This window comes from Dermatophagoides farinae, chromosome 5 (genome assembly GCF_024713945.1).
Source record: "Dermatophagoides farinae isolate YC_2012a chromosome 5, ASM2471394v1, whole genome shotgun sequence".
NCBI classification, from domain to species: Eukaryota; Metazoa; Arthropoda; class Arachnida; order Sarcoptiformes; family Pyroglyphidae; genus Dermatophagoides; species Dermatophagoides farinae.
In genome coordinates this window covers 3,990,196-4,010,367 of record NC_134681.1, presented here as the reverse complement: position 1 = coordinate 4,010,367, position 20,172 = coordinate 3,990,196, and the positions used below count along the sequence as shown (strand labels likewise).

Genomic DNA, 20,172 nt, shown 5'->3' with positions numbered 1-20,172 from the left:
ATTCTGGTTCTGGTTCTACCTTGCCACCACCATCATCATCAACATCATCATCATAAGCATTCTATGGTGATATGGTTCAGGTTTGGCCACTTTATCTTTCTTTGTATGTAACACCACCTTTTTTTTCGCTGCTGCTGTTGTTGTTGTTGTTGTTGTCGTTGCAAATGCGATGATGGTAAATTATGGATCGACATGGATGGGTGGATTTTTACCAACAACAACAAAAAAAAAACAAGACATTCATCAAAGCAACTTATCTTTATAGACAAGATTCTTTCAGTTTCTGGAACGAAACTGATGATGACGATGGAATTTTTTTTTTTGTTAAATGAATAATTTAGAATTTTTCGTTTTCTTGGAGGAATATAAAAAAAAGCCTTAGTTTTATGAAAAAAAAGAAACATGATAACGCAAGACTTCATAAAACTTTATTCTTTATCGAAAAACAAGAAGCGAAAACCCACACACACACACACACACACACACCCAAAAACAAGAGAAAAAAAATCAAAATAGATTTGAATACATTGAAACTGAATGAATGAGAATTTGTCATTGAAAATGGTTTTTTTTCACTAACAAAAAAAAATTTTTTTTATCCAATCTTGAAGAAAAAAAAACAACAATCTAAATCTTGTGACCTGAAGCTGCAAAAAAAAAACATCATCAAGAAACAAAACAAAAAAAATTTTCAACCATGTTCCATACCGTGTTCCATAATCATCATCATCATCATCATCATTGGATTCTTCATCATCATAAACATCATCAACATTTCTATGGCTGTTTTTTTTTCGTTATGGTTCGTTGAGCTTTCAATTCATTTGAAATTTTCTTTCTTTTATTTGCTTGTTGTTTTTTTTTTCGTTTTTTGTTTTGTTTTGTTTAGGAGCAATTTGGTTGCAAAAACGCAATGTTGGCTAGATTCTTCTTGAGAATATTTTCTTTTTTCAAGAAAAAAATGGCAAATTTTGTTGTTGTTGTTGTTGTTTTCTTCTCGCTTGTTTTGAAAGAAAGAACAAGAATTGTTAAAGAATAAAATTTGAAATAACAAAGAGAAATATAGGAATTTAAAGGCCTAGAAATTTTTTTTCCTGTTGTTTTCGTTGATGTTGCGCTCTATTTATCTCTTTCATGGATCATTTTTTTTTTTTTTTTGGTGAAGAATCAAACAACAACAACAACAGTAATCGTGCCACATTACGTGATGACTTGTTAATGGTGTGTGCGTGTGGCTGTGTTTAGGGGTTATAGATTATTCACAATATGGCGAAAAATGGCTTCTGGCTTTTTCTGACAAATCATTTCTATTTTCATTGTTTCACATACACACACACACATACACATTCACATTCGGTTATTTCTAGTTATTAAGCTCAACTAGTTAGTTAGTTATCGTGATAGTCAAGTTAAGTGTTTGTTTTAAGACGTTGTAATATTTATCATCATTGAATTTCGAGTATACGAGTAGCTCTATATATTAATAAAATAGGTTTTCGTTGTCGTTGTCGTCGTTGTTGTTGTTGTTGTTGTTGTCAACAAATTGATTTGGACACTTTGAAAGAAAATTCAATAAATGAAAATACCATTTTCATCATCATCATCATCATCATCATAATGATATTTGATTTGATTTGTCCTGTCACTCTCTTTCTCTCTCTCACTCATACACACACAACCATTCATTACTGAAACCAAATTTTTGTTGTTGTTTCATGTTTTTTTTTTTTTTTTTTTTGTTTCGTCTTGGATAATTTCGTCATTCTGTAACAATCTTTCCATTCCATTTTTTTTCCTACTACTCTTGTGTTGTTGTTGTAGCTGTTGTTGTTGCCATTTTGTGAGTTGATTGATTTGGCAACAAACATGGCCACACACTCATGCACTTTAGGTAAAAACATTATTATTCTATAACGTTGTAGATTTCGAATTCGAATTCAAACACGCACACAAACATGAAAGCTTTTGTTATAATGAAATTGTCACACACACACACATGAATCAGAAATATATATTTTTTCTTTCCACTGTAAATAACAATCTCTGGCTAGTAACAGAAATGTAATGTTAATAATAATAAAAAAAAAGTCAAATGGAAAGAAAAAAACAATGCCAGAAAAAAAATGTCACTCATTGTTTTCATGTGAAGAAATCAACAACGAAAAAAAAAAAATTTTTTTTTTCGAAATTCTTTTATGATTCTGTAACACATTTTGTTATGTGTATCATTTGTGGTTAACTGTTTATTTATTTATTTATCTATCTTCAATTTACTGATTTCAGAATGAAAATAAATCATCACCAAGTGAGTGAGTGAGAGACAATGATGTCATCGTATATTATTAAATTCGTTGATGACAACAACAAATGGAATTTTTTTTTCTTTTCGTTGCCCTAAATTCAATTGGCAAACAAAAAAAAACCATATCCATTCATTCATCCATTTGTTGTGGATAGGATGTTCAGGTAAACACAAACAAGATGGAGCAATATTTATTCTCATATCATCATCATCATGGTTGTCATGTTTTTGTTTATTTGATTTTGATTCTTTTTGATGATCACTACCACCACTACTAATAGACGCCAATGGGCAATCTTATTTATTATCAAACAAAACAAAAAAAAAGACAATTCTTTTTGATTTGGACAATTTATTTTTCATCATTATTAATAGATAGGTGAATCAGCAACAATCAAATTGACACATGGGCAGATAAAATTCTGATTTCTGATTGTGCTGTGATCAATTGGCATTTTAGTCAGCAAAAAAAAAAAAAAAAACTGTAGACAACTCAATTGAAAAAAAACCCAGAGTTTTATGCATATCCGTAATTCACGTACACAATACACAAGCATATTTCAAATGTCCAAATCAATCGAAATCAGACAATGATGACGATGACGATGATGATGATGGCAAAAGAATTTATTTTTTCTAATTCAATTTGACTCACACACACACACAAAAATTACTGCGTTTTCTATTGTGTGTGTGTGAGGCCATCATAAGCATCATCAAAGATCCTCAAAGATCAAAGCTTAATGTCTGGAATATATATATAAAAAGAAAATCGGATTAAACATTTTTTTGTTGATGGTCAATCAGATGTGATCAATACACATGTGTGATGGTGATGATGATGATGATTATTCAACAATTTGAAATGTCAATCTTACTGCGGTCGAATATTCATATATTTTTAATGATCAGTATAGAAATAAAACCAAAACTTTACCGGTTTATAAACAAATAAACAAACAAACGAAAAAAAATTTTTTTTTAATTGAAATTATCGATGTATGTGTGTGTACAATTTCATTATAGATTTGAAATATACAAATTTTTTCTTAATCTGATCATTTCAATGAGAAGATCAAGTTAAAGGATAAAAAAAGATACGTCGTCCATATGTAACTGACCGAATAATATCGTTCAAGAACAAAGAGAAAAAAAAACATTTAATTATCTGAACACTGGATTGGATTCTATTAGATATTCATTCAGTTTTTCATTCATTTGGCAAAAAAAAAGACAAAATCAGGCAGCCAATAACAATAAGAGACAAAAGGCAAAAAAAAAATCGAAACATTTTCATTTCAATTCTTGATTCAATGATTTTATTGGCTATTTCAATTCTACGAAATCATTTCATCTCAATCACAAACATACACACACACACTACCATTCAATCCATTTCATTCGTCTATGAATGGATTTTCTAGTCTACAAAAAAAATAAAGAAAAAAGATTCAATCGAATCGGATACGATACGATCATTTCAAACGATCAGATATGAAATGATCTTTGATCTATTATCTTTGATTTGATTTCTTGTTGTTGTTGTTATTATTGTTGTTGCTGCTGCTGCTGCTGTTTCAATCTTTCAAGCTTTTATGCTGCTAAATCAGTTGTGAGCTTGCGCAGCATAAAAATCGATTCACCAACAACAACAGTAACAACAACAACAACAACAAAAAAACGACATCCTTATATTTATTGTTCATTCATTGATGTGTAATAAATAAAAAAAAACAGAAAAAGAAAAAGAAAAAGAAGAAAAAATTTTTCCTTCTTAACAACATTCCAGATGGTAAAAGTAAATTATTTCCTTACAACAACAACATGAAGATCAAGATCAAGATGATGATGATGATGACGATGACGATGACGATGATGAAAATGAAGATGGAGAAAAAAAATAAAAATAAAAATAAAATCAAGATCAAACAACACAGTAAAAAAAAGAGAGAGAGAGAGAGAATGAGAATCAATATTGTGATTGGTCGATTAGAATTACTTGATAGTTATTTTTTATGGATGTTTTGTCGGTATTTCATTCTCATTCTCTCTCTCTGTCACTGTCCATATGGCTGAGAGAGAGAGAGAGAGAGAGAGAGAGAGAGAGAGAGAGAGAGAGAGAGAGAGAGAGAGAGAGAGAGAGAAAAAAACTTTTCTTCTGGATATTTTGAGCCGATTTGTTATTGTTGTAATTTCATTTACGATTATGTTTTATAAGGATTTTGTTTTTTTTTTTGTTTTTGTTTTATTTCGTTTACTGATTTCAATGAGGATGATTTTTTTTCCAATCTCCTACTGTTGCTGTTGCTATTATTATTATTATTGCTTAATGTTCATGTCAAACTGATGTCAAATTTCTTCGTTTGTCTTTAATATAATATAAAATAAAAAACGAAAACGAAGACGAAGAAAGAAATTTTTTTTTAGGTGTTTTTTTCTGGCAACAGAAAACAGGAAAAAAAATCAATAGAAATTGATTGACATTCAATGATGATCAATGATGGACAATGAGAAAAAATTTTTCATAGTTTGATAATGATGATGATGATGATAAAGTTACAAAACTTTATGCAAGCCACAAAATAATTCGTTCGTTACCGAATTTTTTTTTTTACTTCCAATGATTGATTGACAAGCTGACAAACAAACACCAGCAAACAAACAAACTCTCAAATTATGATGATGATAACGATGATTCTGATATAAATTCAGAATACCAGAATTATTTATATTATTGATTTTTAATTGATTTTTTTTATTGTTATCATGAAAACAACAAAAATGTCATACTATACTATACTATATATACTGTTTTATTATTATTATTGAGATGTAATGTACTGATATATTTGAATTACTCGTTTCTTTTTTTTTCTTTTTTTTTGTTTTTTAGCCACCATTATATATATATTATATATGGCGGCTAGGTCTAGTGTAGACATTAGACATTCAATTCAATGTTTGAACAATTTCTTCTTTGAAAACCGTCCATAATAAACAAGCAGGCTAAAGCTGACTGACTGGCAGACAGATGGATGATTGAAATGACTGACTGACTGACTGTTTGTCTGTCTGTCTATTGGACATTGCCATTGAATTCTTTTGAAGATGTTTATCATCATCATCATCATCAATAAGAAAGAAGAATCAAGATTCAATTTAACACGGATTTTCTCTCATTCTTTTTTTCTGCACACACAAACACACAAACACACACAAAACATTCAAAGAATTGAATATTATGAACAATCATGACAAACATTATAATCACATTTGAACAATTCATTTGAAGCATTTTGTTGTTTGTGAATTTTGAATTTTTTTAAAAAAAAACTTGGAAATTTTTTTTCTTCACCAAGTTGTTGTTGTTGTTGTTGTTGTTGATGTTTTTTTCTCTGAAATTAAATCCGAAAATTAAACATTCAAAAAGAAAGAAAAAAAAACATATGTGAATTTTTTTTTCGTATTTCTCAAGTAAAATGTCAGAGCCCAAAAAAAACCAACTACTTGACTTTTGAGAGAGAGATTTCATTTTGTTTGGCAATTATTGAACTATGGAAAAAGAAAAATTTTTTCGACCTTTATGATGATGATGATGATCAAATTGAAATTTGGCAATAAAAAAAAATTAAACATCAGATGATTATCATGTGTGTGTGTGTGTGCGTTTGATTAGTTTATGGTGGTCATATCACATAATTCATGGATTATGTTCCCATTTTTTTTTCGTACGTTCGGAAATGGATTCTTTTAACAATAATAATAAAGTGACGGTAAATGTGATTAAATTGTTTCGGCATCACATATCAAAAAAAAAAAAAAAAATTTTTTGTAAACATAAACTACAGAATGGAGATCGAAGATCGTAAATTTTTTAGGGGTACTGAAATGAATTGAAAATTCAAAATATTCAAAAACGAAAGCAGTCAAAGAGTTTAAAACTTGCCTTTTTTTTATCGGTGATGATGATGATGATGATGATGATGAATGTATTTCCGTTGTACAGTAATTTTTCAAAATCGTCGTCGGCGTCGTCTTTGTTTTTGTTGTTTGGTTGGGTTGTTGATCTGTTGATTATTCCTGAGATTCTATGAAATGAAACAAAAAAATTTTTTGAATCAATAAAAAACACAGAAAACAAAAGCAATATTGCAATTTTGTGTGTGTGTGTGTGTGTGTGTGTCGTATGAATTTTTTTTCTTTTTTTTTTGGGTGAAATACAATTTTTTCTGTTCATTTATTCAGGTTTTTTTCTTATTTTTTTTCTGCCGTTGTTGTTGTTATTAGTCATGATGTTCTCTTTGTATTTTCAACCTTCTTCGGTTGCAAGAAATAGACAGAGAGAGAGAGAAAGAGAACAGCTAAGCTTGTTGTTGTTGTTGTTGTTGTTGTTGTTGAACATTATCGTGATATAAGAATCGATATTTTTTCATCTTTCTATCAATATAATCATTATAATGACAAAATTATCAATTGTCAACCACGGGTATTACTAGGAAGTGAACGAGTGAGGGAATGGGATGAAATGAATGTGAAAAAATTTTCATTTTCAAAAATGGTAAAAAATACCGGGTTTGAAGATTTATTTTCGTATTTTTTTTCGCACATAATTTTTTTTTTTAATTTCACAATTCACTTGCTGTGCGATGGTCATCGAACCGGTGTTGTTACAAATTGTTTTTTTTTCTCTTTGGTAGAAAATGAATGGAGTAAAAAAAAGTTCAATTTCATCTGAATATGAAAAGATTTCATTTTTTTTTTAAATTTAATGTAGTTTTCGGTTGATTTTGTTTGTGTAAATGGAAAAATGATTACCACCGCCACTGTTACCGTCACCACCACAAAACACAGTAAATCATCATTATCCGGTAGACGAACTCGTTCAACAATAGATACCCAACAGCAACAGCAGCAGCAGCATTGATTATCATTTCATTGTGTGTGTATTGGAATTTTTTTTTTCCTCACTCCATCGAATAATCATCATCATCATCGTCATCATTTTTTTTGTGAACAAAAGAAAAAAAAGGAATTTCTTATTCAACCTAATCTAATGATGAAATGAATTTGAAATATCTGGAGAAAGAAGAAGAATAAGAAGAAACATTCATAATGATAATGATAATGATAGCAGCAGCAGCAACAACAACAACAACAGGTTCTTTTAGTGGGTGTTTTTGTTCAAAATGATAAAATAATGATAATATCCCAATAAATGAATTGAATTGAATGAATTGAAATGGAATTCGTATCGAATTGAAATTTATTTCATTTTAAATATATATTCTTAACAGCAATGATAATGATGATGATGATAATAATAATGATAATAAATGGATGAATGATTCACATAAATTGTGGTTAATATTTTTCAGATTCAGATTCAGATTCAGATGATTATTATTATGATGATGATGATGATAATGATGATGTTAACTGGACACTTTGATTCCATTTTGACCATTACATCAATAAATATAAATGGTTTTTTTTCCTTTTCTCTGTGATAAAAAAAAAATAAAGGCGAGGGTGTTTTTTATTTCTTTTCTTTTTTTTGCCTAAAAGTCTTCCTTGTTTATTAGTATTGCACACACACACACACACAAACATCTTTTATAGATGAAATATATAAATGACATTGAAATCAGTGAATGAATGAATTACATGATAATTACAATTGTGTTTTTTTTGCCACAATTGGCATCGAATCGAATCAGAAACCAATTAATTAATTGATTGTCGATTAATTGTCAAAAGTTCATGATTTCATTCATTTCAACACGATTTTGGAATGTACAATCTGAATTACATTGTTTTTCAAGGATACCGAAAAAAATTGTATTCCAAATGAATGAAAAATGATCATAATTAATGAATGAAATCTTGAAGAAATGAGAAAAAACAAAACACCAATGTGATTTCATCACCATTACACGATCGAATGGTTATGTCGTCGAGAAAAAAAAACAAAACAAAACAAAGCAACAAATAAACTTCCCATTGTTAAATTGTTGATTACCTATTATCATTATTGGCTCATTATCATCATCACCATCATCATGATCATTTAGATTATTCGTGAATTTGGGGCGTTGTTCATCATCATCATCATCATCATCATCAGTAAAATACAAAACACAAACAATTCATCAATAATTCGGGTGTGTGTGTGTATATATTCATTCGGTATGCGTAGGTTAACATTACCAGATCCATAGAAAACAGGAAGACATTTCCTTCTTTTCAGAAACTTTCTCATCCAACAACAACAATAACAACAAAAAAATGTTGGCTGAAAAATGGATTCAATTCAATTGTAAATCACCAAACCAGAAAACAACAACAACAAAAAAACCATGAAAATTTTTTATATTCGCGAAATCTCAATATTTTTTTCTCTTATTTCAACCACAAAAAAACCATATATATTCAATCATTCACTCAATACCACACACACACACACACATACACACGCGAATAAACCAAAAATTGAAAATCACGAATTTGACCTCCAAATAATGGCTGTCTGTCTGTTTTTTTTAGACATGTTTTTCTGGTCAATCAATTTTTTTTTCGATTCTAAATGTATCGTATTGTCTGTGTGCGTGTGTGTGTGTGTGTACACGTCATTCTCATCATCATTATCAGTGAGGAAAAAAAAGAGTAAATAGAAAGAAAAAAAATCGATAGAAACAAACCAAAACAGAATGCTATGAAGGATAGGAACCAGAAAAAAACCTGCTATAGTGAGAGAGAGAGAAAGAAAAGATAAGCCACTGCATTAGACAATTGGAAAAAATAAAACAAAACAAAACCGGATGAAATGAATGTGTGATAATAGATAAACTTCGTTCATCTTGTTTTTGTTTTTTTTTTTTTTTTGGATTTCAAAATGAAAAACAAAAATCGATTGCCATCATCGATACGTCGTCATAATGATGATGATGATGATGTCCACACTGTGATCTCGTTTTATTTGATTTTTTTTACTTCATTTCAAATTCATTATATGGAAAAAAAAATGTCAAAAATCAATCGTATGTCTGTCGTGAATCATCGAATCACGAATTTGAATTGATTTACCTGAACAACAACAATGCCATAATAGCGACAATATTTTGAATTCATTAAACGAATAGAATGAGAAAACCAGAACCAGAACCACACAGAGAATAAACTAATTAGAATTTTAAATTTTTCCAGAAAAAAAATTTTTTTTTTTTTATGACCCAATTTGAATTCATTCAAAACAATAACAAATAGATCATATTTTGGAACAAAAATAAACCCAAAACCAAACCAAATAAACCAAATATTGACACACCCATAAATGAAGATATGTTCCTAGAATTTGGGCAAAGAAAAATAATAAATTACCACAAAAAAAAAATTTTTTTTTTTTTTTGAAAGAATTAAATATTTAGACAATCAACTATTCAATTTCAATGGAATAATGTCCATAATTTTTTTTCTTTTGGTTATAAAATTCTATTATTCAAAAGAAAATTTATTCATAATTCTTGAACTAGTGTGTGTGTGTGTGTGTGTGTGCTCCAATTTCATATTCAATAATAATGTTGTTCAAGAAGAAAAGAAAAAAAAGTTCCAATGTTTGATGAGTGAACACACACACACACACACACTGTGAATTTATTTATATACTAATAATAATAATAATAATGAGATGATGACGGTGATGATGATGATGATGATAATTTCAAACTATTCTGTTTGTATACACGATATATATATATATGAAATGAATTATAAATTATTTTTCTTTTTCATTTTTGACTAGAAAATTGAAAAAGAATACAGAATACAGAATACAGAATAAAGAATAATGAATCAACGCCAAATCAAATATATGTTCACGTAATATGGGGCGTTTTTTTCATGTTTTATAATAAAATTCAAAACGGGCGTATAGGGAGTGAATGTTTTTTTTCTTTTTTTTTTAAAAATAAAATAAAAGCAAAACATGAAGAAACATAGAAAAAAAAGGAAGAAGAAGAGATAAAAGTGTCAATATTTGACAAAAAATAAATACTGAATAAATAATAGCGTAACACACGCACACTAGTGGTTTAGAATCCAAGAATAATGATCCAAAAATGAAGAATATAAAAAAAAATTCAAATTCATGATTTGCGTGTGTGTGTGTGTGTGTGTGTTGTGGGAAAAGAATCTGCGTATTGCGTATATATTAACATAATGGAATTTACGTTAAAGAAAAAAACAAACTTACAGAATCACATTAAGGAATTGTTTTTTCTTTCTTTCATTCCATGAAAAAAAATCATCATCATTTTTTTTTGATCTTCAATGATCGAAAATTAACAGACAAAAAAACAGAATAATTCTTCAACCTGACATTTTGACAAATCTTTCTCTTTTTGTTCTGATTTAATAATAATAAGATTGAAACAAAAAGGATTGAAAAAGACAGATTTCTAAAATCTAAAAACCCAATTTATTTTGTGTGTTTCGGATGCATTCGGTTATTATTATTATTATTATTAAAATGAACGAACGACAATTGACGGTTAATAATTTTAACGAATAATAATAATCATCATCATCATTATTATTACGGAAAAGAATGGAATTTATTTTTAGGATTTTTTTTACGGTATTAAGACGCAAAATTGTCGCAAGAAAAAAATGATTAAAAATTGACATTCTGATGATGAAGAAAAAACCTTTTGACATACCGTATGAACAACAACGGCAACAACAATTGAATTGGAAATCATTTTATTCGGAAAGAAAAAATCGATTAAACATTATCATCATCGAATGAATAAAAGCAAAAAGCAAAAAAAAAATGCAAAGTTACAGAATTCAAGAAAGATGTCAAGAAAAAAGTTGAAAAAGTTTCCATTCATTCATTTCACATTCGTTTATTATTTTTGTTCCATTGAATACAAAGAAACATTTCTGACCGATATATGATTTTTTTTGTGTGTGTTGAAAAGAAGAGAACGAAATTCTTGAATGTTTATCGTTTTCATGTTTAAAGTTTGGTATATATTTTATTTTTTTTATTCTTTTGACTACTTCTCACAATATTCTATTCACTAGAATCGATTTGACATTCGTTTATCGTAGTTTTTTTTTCGTTCTAGTTATGTCAATGTTATTCTTTTTCATTCCACATTTCAATTTTTCGTTCGTTTGTTCGTTCGTTCGTTCGATTGGTTTTTATGGTGAAAAGAAAAAAAAAAGTCGCCCGAAGAGAGAAATCAAGGAATAGGAGAAAAAAAAGTTCGAGTTGAAAGTTTGATACACTTGAAGAATGTAATTTTTTTTTTTGCTAGTCTTGCTTAGAAATGGAATGAAAATGAAATTGATTATTGTTTGCGATTGTGATTGTCGTTGATCGAAACTTTGTTTACAACATATGACAACAACAACAACAACAAAAACATTTTCAACAGAATCGCCGTATAAGATTGAAATAGTTGTACAAGTAGTAGTAGTAGTGTGGTAGTAGGTGACTATTGTAACACACACCAAGACAATAAAAAAAAAAAAACTTCAAATTCTTGATTGTTGATGAAAATGTCAAATGTTTTTTTTTCCAGATTTCCAATTTGAAACTGTCCAACATTTGTATGATAATAATAATAATAATAATAACAATTTTTCAACTTTTTTTCTCTCTTCATCTCACTGATTTCTTGATGAAATCGAGTGAGAAATAGAATAACAAAAAAAAAACGCAAAACAATAACCGTTAATATTCGTGAATGAATCACAGAATTTGGAACGCATACACACACACTCTCTTGATTCTGTTGATATACCGACAGCGACAATCAAAGAAACAAACAAATAGAAACAAAACAAAACAAAACGAAAAGCTCAGGCCAAGAAACAAAACAAAAAAAAAAGTTTTCGAGTTCGTGTGTTCCATCAGAAAAACAGCAAAAACAACGACAAAAAAATTGTTCATTCACTGAATGTTCAGTGCTCAGCGCAATTGTTATTATTTTTTTTTCGATTTTTGTTTTCGTTTTGTTTTGGAACAACAACAACAACAACAATAACACACACACACACACACACAGTTTCAATAAGTCCAGATTCACAGTTTCTTTTTTTTCCCTTAATCTCAAAGTGAGTGAAGTGTGTGTGTGTGTGTGTGTGTGTGTGTATGTTCATCTTTGGTTGTCGTCGTCGTCGTCGTTTTTTCTAGTGTCTAGTTTGTGTTTGTCACGCAATTGACATTAAATTTTTTTGTTTTGTTTGGTTTTACAATTCATGATGATGATGATCATGATGATAATGAGTGAATCAGTGGCAAATATTCATTGGACACAAAAATGAATTCAACATGAACACAACACAACATGACAAAGTTTTCCATTTCAAGTTCTCAATTCTGTCTACAATAGAAAACAAAACAAAAAAAATTCGGTCAATGGTTTTTTGGTTTTGAATTTAGTCCTTGTTAATGGTGTCGGTTGGTAATAAAAACGAAAATTCTTCTAATCCATCTTTTCGTTGTTGTTGTTGTTGTTGTTGATAATAATCATTGTTAAACAAATGACAATTTGAGACAATTTAAAAACAAAACAAAAAAAAAATTTCAAAAATTTTCCACTGTCAATGATGCTGTTGTTTTTCCTCTTTTTATTTTGATCGTTTGTGTGTTTATGTCAAAAGAATTTATGGCAACAAGAGTGGAAACAAAAACGAAATTGTCCAAGAAAGAAAATCCTCGACTATATAGGAATATATTATCCGGACACACAGTGACAAAAAAAAAAACATATAATCGATTATAACAAGACAATTGACAAAGTGACAAACGAGTGTGTGTGTGTGTGTAAACCAAACCAAACAAATAACGGATGGATCGAATCCCGGATAAACGGTTCCAAACAAACAAGGAAAAAAAATTTTCAAGTTTTGTTTTTTGTTTTTGTTTTTATCTCCTCTTTGAATCCATTCGATCGTCATAGTCGTCCGGTTATTTAAACGACTAAATAGCATCCGAACAAAAAAAAAGCAACAGCAGTAGCAACTACAACAACAAATTTTTTTTTTCTCTCTCTCGTACGAAACTAAAAGATAAATAAAAACTGTGACCAAAAACAATAGCGAAAAAGGACACAAACAAAAACCCAGAATAGTGAATAATAGTTATTCTATTCTATTCTATTTCATGGTAATGAATGATCTGGTATGGTTGAACTTTTTTTTGTGTGTTGCTTTTTTGTTTTGTTTTGTTTTTTTTTTCACTTTCTTTCTCTCTCTCTCTGTCGGTTCTTTTTTTTCACATTTCAATGCCTTGTTTGTTGTACTATTTGTTCAACTTTAATTTGATGATGAAGCATAGTTCAGAATGATGATGATGATGATGATGATGAAGACAAATAGAATCCATGCAAGGGCCAGAAATAAAGAGAGAGAGAGAGAGCGAGTGAGTGAAAGGTGCCAAATACAACGACAAATACACACACACACACACATTAAACAATATATCGAAACGATGGTGCCAAGTTTGAAAATAAACCAACAGAAACAAACAAACAAAAAAAAAATATACTGGGCGACACATTTTATATTATATCAGTTTTGTTGATTTTTTTTGTTTTGTTTTGTTTTGTTTTTTGTTTCATAGAATAAAAGCCTTGTTATTATTCAAGCTTTGATAGTGGGCTTTGATGATGAAATAGCGGCTTGGATCATCATCATCATCATCATCATCATCATCATTTGTTCGGTACCAACGATATTAAACAAATAATAATCGACACTCACCGCACACACACACACACACACATACAACATAAAAACAAGAGAAAAAAAACAAATAAATGACCGTTCAGTTGATTTTTTTTTTTTTTTTTTTTGGTCAAATAGTATAAGTTTTTGGGTTGTTGTTGTTTTTTGTTTCTATTTGGACAATGTCCATTTGTATATACAAGATATAAATGTATTTTGTGATCCATTTGAAAAGAATGGACACTTGTATTTCCTTTATCATTTTCTATCCATCAAAAAAAAACTTTTTGGAATTAAAGAAAAAAAGAATTCAAAAATCCATCAATGTGCATGTGTGTTTGTGGTATAATGGATCATGATGACAGGAAATTATTTTTTTGCTTTGTTTTGCTGTTTAATTTACAACAAATCTCTTCACTGTCGAACGTATGATTAAAAATGAACAATGTCAACGCATCAAATACAATTAGTTCTCATCCTCATTCTCTCTATTCTGATTCTTGAATTCTGTCCCTGTCGTTATTGTATTTTTTTATTATTATTTTTTTTTTTTTGGTTGAATATTCGGTGACAAAACAACAACAACAACCAAAATCTGATGAAAATGAAGAAAAAAAAATACTATGAAAATTGAGTGCCAAAAATGGTAAAGCTTTTTTTTTAACTTTCAATCACAATGAAAACAAATGGAATGAAATGAAATGAATCCCCGAGTAAAAAAAAAATCACATGGGACATTCAATGTTTGAAAATTGTAAACAGTGAATGAAATGAAAAAAAAAAAAATCTCTCACAAATTGGAAATGGATATAGAAAAACACCAAACATGGTGCATGAACCAGAATCAAAATGACAAACAATGCAACGAATGAAAAAAAAAGTGTTGTTTAAATGTGACATTTTTTTTATTATCTCTAATGCCTACTGCTGCTGCTGCTGCTGCTGCTTGATTCTGGTTCATATCATCATCATCATCATCATTATTAGTCGTTGTTGTTGTTGTTGTTGTTGTCGTAGTCTATAACAAGCGTGATGACAATATTTAAAATCAAACAAAACTAATACTATGAATATGTGTGTGAATGGAATGAAATGAATGAGCGAACAAAAAAAAGTTAATATACTTAACAACAATCAATGTATGAAATGACATTTTGTGTATATATAAAGAATTTTGGAATTTTCGAAACAATGACAATGAATGGATGTGTGTGTGTGTGTGTGTGAGTGAGAAAATTTGAAAGGGTTAATAATGCAAATAGACTTTTATTTTCATTTTACAGTAACAGAATTTTTTTTTGAGCATTTTTTTTTATTTGTTTCAACATCATCATCATCATTATCAAAGATCATTAACACATTTTGTGTGTGTATGAGTGTCAAACATATTACGATACTTTTGAAAAGAAGATTACATATAAGAATAAATAGTGGAATGAATGAAGTGAGAAAGAGAGAAAAAAGGTGTTTAGTTTGTTTGTGTGTGTGTGTGTGTGTGTGTGTATTCCAGAATTTTGGTATCCAGAATATTTTATTCAAAAACGATGTATGAGAAATTCTTTTTCTCTAGTAATTGTAACAATTTATTTTTGTTGTTGTTGTCCTGTCTTCAGGCTACAATTCTTTTTTTTTTCGTTTTTTGTTTTGCTCATCATAACGTGCCAATGATAATAAATGCATTGTGTATTGAATAATAATAATAAAAATAATAATGCTAATTGTAGTAGTGCCAGTGGTAGTAGCAGTAATACATCGATATATCGATCAAAATCAACAGAATAATATAAAAAGTTATCGATAAAGTGAATGAATGAAAGAAAAAAATACTGATTCTCTCTCTCTCTCTCTTTCTCAGTTTCCGGCGCTATTCTATAACGTTAAAGTAAACTATCATTATATGATGATGATAATAAACAGTAAATAAATAAAAAAAAAATAAAATAAATACGAAACATCATCATTGTCCGTTGTATATGAAGATAATACAACTAGGCAAAATGTATCGACAAAAAAAAAAGGCAATTGAGCGAAAAGTAACAGTATAGACTAATATATATATATGGTAGCTGAATGTAAATGAATGAATGAATGAATAAATGTACTGACTGGTTGGCTGACTGAATAACTGAACATCGACCTAAACAACAACAACAAAAAGCAACAAAAAAAAGCAGAATTTTTTTTTTTTTTTTTTTGGTCGGGAAATGACACGGCCTCAAAAATAGAATAAACACCATACCACCACCGACTGGCCAAAATAACAGCAACAACAACAACAACAAAAATATATCTAATGTACCATGTTGAAAGAATGAATCGATAAAACATTGTAAATGAATATAGAAGAATGGAAAAAAAGATGTGATATGAATTTTTTTTCGTTGTTGTTGTTGTTGTTTCATTTGGAACACAACGACAACAACAACAACAACAAAAGCTGATAATAACTAATCATAATCATCATAATGATGGTAATAATAATCAAAAATAATGATAATTGTTTAACATTAGCAACAACAACAACAACAACAAAAACAAAAAAGGGCTGTATGGATGTATGTTGTTTCAACAAACAACAACAAACCGGATAGGCCATAGAGAAAGAGAGAAAAAAAAAGTGAAATTGAAATCGAAATTCAAGTGATGTCATTTTTTTTTTTACTTCTACCAACTACTACTGCTGCTGCTGCTGCTGCTACTGTTTTTCCTTCATCAACATTTTTTTGGTTTAATTGAAATTGATGAAATTAAATAATAGAAAAATTTTTTTTTCACTGCTCATCATCATCATTATCATCATTATCATCACTTCCTAAAACAGAAGAAAAGAAGAAGAAGAAAAAAAAAATACTCATCGTGTGATATATTTATACTCATCATCCAATACCATACAGACCAATTGTTTCCATTCTCAATCGTTTGTTTGTTGTTGTTGTTGTTTTTGTTGTTGAAAAAAAACTTTTTTTATAATTTTCATTTCAAACAACAACAACAACAAACCAGAAAAACAGAACAACAACAAAAAAAGTTTCCATTTTATATTTCTGTCTCTCATTATAGATGATGATGATGATTATTATTACCATCATCATAATCATAACAAACGATGATGATGATGTTGATGTTGACGAATTCGTGTGACCAAAAATGATGATGATGATGATGATGATAGTTATCATTCTCATCATCATCACGAACAAACTTTTTCATCATCATCATCATCATCATCCTGGTTTTTTTTTGTTTTGTTTTTTTTTCCGTGATTCCCATTTTCACATTTCATCATCATTATTTGGTATACATACAGACACAAAAGTGACCAAATGAAAAATAAAACTCTAGTGTCATCATCATCATCATCATCATCGAGATGTGTTCATAGATTTCATCTCATCTCATCACACTCTAATCGCTCTTCATTTGATGATGATGATGATGATGATGATGATGGTCAATAATGTGAGTGATCCAAATCTTTATGATGATGACGATGATGATGATGATGGATAGAGATGGAATGGAACAAAAAAAAAAAATTTTTTCATCTTTGTTTTTGATTTCTTTTTCGGCTTTTTATTTTTCATTTCATTTCATTTTTTTTTCATTCTGGTTTCTTTTGTTTTGTTTTTTTATCAATCGGCCAAAATTATATTTTTACCTATTTTTTGTTGTTGTTGTTGTTGTTATTGTTTCAACAGATTTGATTGTGACCAAATGTAGATATGAAATTATTATTATCAGATTGAGAAGAAAAAGAAGAAGAAGAAGAAAAAAATAGATGACATAATGAATGGATGGCCAGATGATGATGATGATGATGATGATGGGATAAAAATAGAGAGAAAAGTTTTTTTTCCATTCGTAATCTTAGATTTTAGATTTAAATTTTTGTCGTTGATGATAATGATGATGATGATTGAATTGTACCAGATTGATGGATTGGAAACGATATTTATGAACAACGACCCTGTTCATACAAATTTTATTCATATGACAACAATAAAGCAGATATATCTATCAATTGCTTTGTCTGTGTGCATGTGTTCAATGATCCAATTGTAGATTTTTTGTTTCGATTGATTGATTGATTTGCGAAAAAAGGTTTGTTTTTTTTTTGCTTGACCAGAAAATTATTTCCAACTGTAGAGTGTACAGTGTACACACACACACACACACACACAAACACGCCAATATACACACCAAATTTGTCATTCAACACCATGAAACGCCTTTTTCTTCGCTGAACATATAGAAACAAAAAAAATGATGTGAACATGTGAATTTGTCTTTGTCTTTGATGAATAATGTGCATGAGAAAATTTTTTTTCATCATCGTCGTCATTGTCATTTTTTTCACTTTTTGTCTTTTGTCATAAATACTGAATCGTTGAGAGAGTGAAGAAGAAAATTATTATCATAGGCATACCTTGTAATTTCATTTGGGTCGGTATTTTTTTTTGTGTGCCGTCTCAATTTAATTCTCATTTAATGAAAGTTTTTTTTCTGTTATTTCTTCTTGTTCATAGAGCCATGAACAAGAAGTTCGTAAGCGATGAGAAGTGAGAATTTCATTTTTTTTTGTTCAATGAAAAAAAATGAAAGAATTTTTTTTTCGATTCTTAAAGTCATCATCATCGAAATTGAAATCTGAGAATGAAACAATCAAATAATAGAGCAAAAAAAAATGGCAGCGGTCCGGAACTGAGAATTAAAAAAAGAAAAGAAATACTGCAACATTATCATCATCATCATCATCATTGATTGATTGATTGATTGATCAATGATTCTTATAAGCTAATAAAAATAATAACAGCAGATATACATACCACCACCACCCACAGTCCACACGCAATATTGAAACAAATAAAGATTCAATCTTGACATCAAAGATAAGTGATAAACTAAACCTGCTGATGGACTCTGGTGGAAAGAAATGAAAATTTTTATAAAAAAATACAGCAAACAACAATGTGAACATATATATAGAAAATTTAATTTTCTTCATTGAAATTCAAAAAAAAAAAAAATTCAAGCAAGTGCAATGTGGAAAATAGAAAAAAAATTATTAAATTAAATAGTCGTATACGACGTGCCTCAGACAAAAAAAAGAGACCAAACAACAACATTGGAACCAAAGAAAATATTGGGCACCCGAACCAATGTTTTCGCCGTCGTCGTCGTCGTTGTTGTTGTTGTTGTTGTTGATAGAATGAATGGAACAAAATGAAACAAAAAACTTTTCAAACTGATTGCTTATTTGCACGCTGTGTGTGTGTGTGTGTGAGTTTGTGAGTGTATTTTAATCATATTATTCAATTATAAAATTACAAATTTACACAACTACTACTGCTGCCTACCTAATTTTTATTTTGTTCATAAGTGAAAAATCTAGTGAATGGATCCAGTGATCCAAAGACGAGACCCAAAAAAAACAAAAAAAAAAGTTTGGAATAAAAACTCAACGAATAATAATAGTAATAATGAAAATTGAATGAAAAAAAAAATCAAATCTAACCGCTAATACAGGTAACACACACACACACACACCAACACGCACGCACATAATAAACAAAACAACATTTATACATTCATCACCTTTTTTTCTGTTATGTTGATAAAAAAGGTCTTTGACACTTTACCTTTGAATGTATGCATGTGCATGTATAAAGGTGTGTTGAATCAGTGAAAAAAAAATGTAATGGGAAATAAAATGTAAAGTGATAGCGACATTGTAGCAAAAAAATTTTTTTTGAATAGAAATTGAAATAAAATGAAAGCAAAGGATTCTTCTCTCTCTCTCTCTCTCTATTTTGGAGATGGTCAAGACAAACTAGATCTAAATATAATCACAATAATAATAATAACAAGCTGGCAATTCATTATTATGGTGATGATGATGAGAAAAAAACAAATTCTTTTAATTTTCGTCATTTACAAAAAAAAAAATTTCGGATAAAAAACAAACATTGTTGCAGTTGTTGCAGTTGTTGTTGTTGTTTTTTGAAAAAACACACAACAACAACAACAACTGCAACAAACTTATTATTATCTTTTAAACAACAACAACAACAACACGTTTTCCACTAAATGCTTTTTGGTCCAAGCAATGACAAATTTTTTTTTCTCTCTGCATG

General features: G+C 29.0%; 1 long non-coding RNA gene across 1 annotated transcript in view; it reads right to left on the bottom strand.

The window, feature by feature from the left end:
• The window catches only part of LOC124499694 (uncharacterized), a 72,871-nt gene that overhangs the window by 7,089 nt on the left and 45,610 nt on the right, over window positions 1-20,172 (bottom strand). Inside the window, exon 4 of the long non-coding RNA XR_012832237.1 lies at window positions 6,249-6,390. This is a non-coding gene — a long non-coding RNA (uncharacterized LOC124499694). The remainder of the gene's footprint in view (window positions 1-6,248; window positions 6,391-20,172) is intronic.